Genomic DNA, 3,325 nt, shown 5'->3' on the forward strand with positions numbered 1-3,325 from the left:
CCCGCTCCAGTATTCTTGCCTGGAGAATCCCAGGGACGGGGGAGCCTGGGGGGCTGCAGTCCATGGGGTCACACAGAGTCGGACACGACTGAAGCGACTCAGCGGCAGCAATACATTCACGAAGCACTTTATGTTGTTGATTTAAACGGTCTCTCGTGCAGTGAGGCTGTTTAGTTTCTCAGTCGTGTCTGGCTCTTTGGTGACCCCACGGCCTGCAGCCCGCTAAGCTCCTCCGTCCACAGCGTTTCCGAGGCCCTAGGACTGACGTGGAGCGTCGGCTTCTCTCCGCGGCCAAGGACCCGCGGAGGGCCGCCCGCCACGACGCCGGAGCGGCCGAGCCGTCGTGTCGTGACGACAGTGTGGAGGCTGTCTCCGCGACGGCGGGTGCGGCCGCTCCGGCCCCAGGCGGGCTCGGCGGCCGCGTGGCGAGTGTCTGCCGGCGCGCGGCCCTTCCCTTCCTGCGGGCGGCGCCGAGCGGTGACGCGGAATAGCGACGCGGAGCCGCGGGCGATGGCGGCCTCCAAGGCCTCGCAGCGGCCTATGGGGGGGATCCTGAGGAACAAGAGCTCTACGACCTCCTCTGTGGCGGCCTCGGCCGAACATCCCGGCAAGTGTTGACAAGAGCTGAGTAAAAGGTCCCAGAAGTGGGATGAAATGAACATCCTGGCGACCTCATCCAGCAGAGGAAGCCTATGGTTTAGTGAAGACAGACTGCCGAGCACGCCTTCCCCCCGTATGGTGGGTGATGAGGAGGATGTACTGAGTGGTTCGGAAACCGCTGAAGCCCTGAGCCCGGATATGTTAGCTCCGAAACGAGCTGCTACTGCTGCTGCTGAAAGCTCCGAACCAAAGTATCGAGTTAGTGAACCAGAAAGCAGTGGAGATGAGGAAACTGACCTCTCACCTGAAGAAGGAGAAAAAAAAAAGCGACAGTTTGAAATGAAAAGGAAGCTTCATTACAGTGAAGGACTGACTGTTAAATTAGCTAGAGAATTAATCTCAAAAGACCGAAATATGAGGAGGGGAATGAAGAAATGTCAGAGACTGCGGCTAGAGAAAGCATGGATATGGAAGAATATAGTCAAGGATCTGCTACAAGTGACCAACTGCAAAACAAATCAGAGTTCATAGAAGATATTTTTTTTCAACACAGTAATTGTCAAATACAAACTCTATTACTTTAACATACTGCTTCTTGTTCTCTACAATCATGACTTAAGTACCAAAATACGTACCAGTTATTATATATTGCCAAGAGTTAAATAACTTAAGAGACTAATTAGACTGAAAATGCCCAATTGATACATATATTCTTGTGTAGTACTTCAACATAAATACAGCGTAATGTCATCCAAAACTACGTTACTTTTGTAACACTACTGGTTAATTTGTATAACATATATAGCTTTTCATGCTTTAGAAATTAATATCTTTGGGGAAGGGAGAGGGGATCTAATTTATTTTCTTCATTTCTAGATGTGACAACTCTTATAAATAAGGTTGGGTTTTTTAAAAAAAAATCAAAATTCAATTAGCACAACAGATCATATAGGCTGATAAATATATTCAGTCTGAAAAGTATTTTAACACGTGTCTTCAACTTGGCTGTTTAATTGAAAAGGATTACATTATGAGTTACTGTTGCATTTTCTGGCATACTACCTTTAAAATTCCTGTTGAGTTTCTTTTATGTTTAGAAGGAAAGGATTAAACTTTTTTCTCATCAAAACTAGCTTTTTTCCATAAATAAATTATCAGATTAAATTTGCCAAAAAGAAAAGAAAAAGAATATTGAAGAGGGTTGCCATTTCCTTCTTCGGGGATCTTCCCGACCCAGGAATCGAACCTGTCTCCTTCATTGGCGGGTGGATTGTTTACCACTGAGCCCTTCAATGAGAGGGCTTATACTGCTTAAATTAAATTTTTGCATGTGCACTAGGTCATCTTTATTTTAATAAATATTTTATTTGATGCTAATTATGAAATGTCTCAAACATAAGCTCAACCAGCTCGCACAATTTGTAATTACTATTCTTTACATAGACTTTTTACTGGAATAAAGCTGTACTGATTATGGTACCTGGTATATGACTAAGATTCTGCAACTATGCTGTTTGTTAATTTATTTGTTTGTTTTTTATGAATAAAATAAAAGTTGACTTATATTTTTCACCTAACCACCTTGAATCAGGATCATTTAACTCTTCAGTTCTGCCTTAAAATGGTCATGCTGCCATTCCACACAGTACTGATGCCACTCCACACAGCACTGATGACAACATGCAGCTAGGTCTTATACAGCAGGAAACAGTAGATATCCTACATCGTTCAAAGCATCCACACCAGATGGTTGGACATAAGCCTCGCAAAACCAAGAGTGCTACCTCACTGAAGTATTCAGGGATTCTAATAGTTTGTATCACTTTGTGATATTCTTTTCAAGTACAAAGACAAGTTTTTGTTGCTCATGATGGTTTAGTTGCTAAGTTGTGTCTGACTCTTGTGACCCCATGGACCGTAGCCCGCCAGGCTCCTCTGCCCACGGGATTCTCCAGGCAAGAATACTGGAGTGGGTTGCCATTTCCTTCTCCAGGGGATCTTTCCAACCCAGGAATCGAACCTGGGTATCTTCCCTGGCAGGCAGATTCTTTACCAACTTGAGTTATGAGGGAAGCCCTACTTGTTGCTCATATCCTCTTCCATTAAAACACAAGCCACACTTCCCAGGCCTTGATGTATACTCGGTGGTTATTGGAGAATACCTATTTATCAAGGAACTCATAAACCTATCATCTTTGAGTGTCACCCAGAGCCTAAGAAGATTTTCTACCTGATTCAGTCTTCTTTGTGGGGAAGTCTAGCTCTCTGTTTTTATGACCCAGATGATTCAGTGATACTTGTTGAGTCTGTGAAAATCAAGATACTCCATGGAGACTGCTTAAAAGCCTGAAAAAGAATCCTACCCTTACTTAAAAAAAAAAAAAAAAAAATTGTCCTTTTGGCAAATGCTTGTCTCATGTTAAGTAACTACTTTCAGTTTGCTGCTGGGTAGCAATCGATCTGAAAAACTGACCCAGTACTCCGTGTGACCAAAATACCTGAGCTCCTATTCAAGAATAAATACCAACAGATCCATGTTAATATTTGCATATACTCAGCTGCATTTCAGCATATAATGGAAGAATATATGTGTATAGGTTTGATTAGAGTAGTTACTGAGGGTTCAATTAGGTTGCTAATGCTGCTGTTTAACATTTCTAATACACCTAATTCTGCTACCTACCACTTCTTTTTTTTTTTTTTTACAGGAAACCATTAGAGACCA

At 43.2% G+C, this 3,325-nt stretch overlaps 1 pseudogene; it reads left to right on the forward strand.

The window, feature by feature from the left end:
• Positions 1–510: 510 nt before the first annotated feature.
• LOC133042228 (protein phosphatase inhibitor 2-like) lies at positions 511–1,184 on the forward strand (annotated as a pseudogene).
• The last annotated feature ends 2,141 nt before the right edge of the window (positions 1,185–3,325 follow it).

Source organism: Dama dama, chromosome 21 (genome assembly GCF_033118175.1).
Source record: "Dama dama isolate Ldn47 chromosome 21, ASM3311817v1, whole genome shotgun sequence".
Classification (NCBI taxonomy): domain Eukaryota; kingdom Metazoa; phylum Chordata; class Mammalia; order Artiodactyla; family Cervidae; genus Dama; species Dama dama.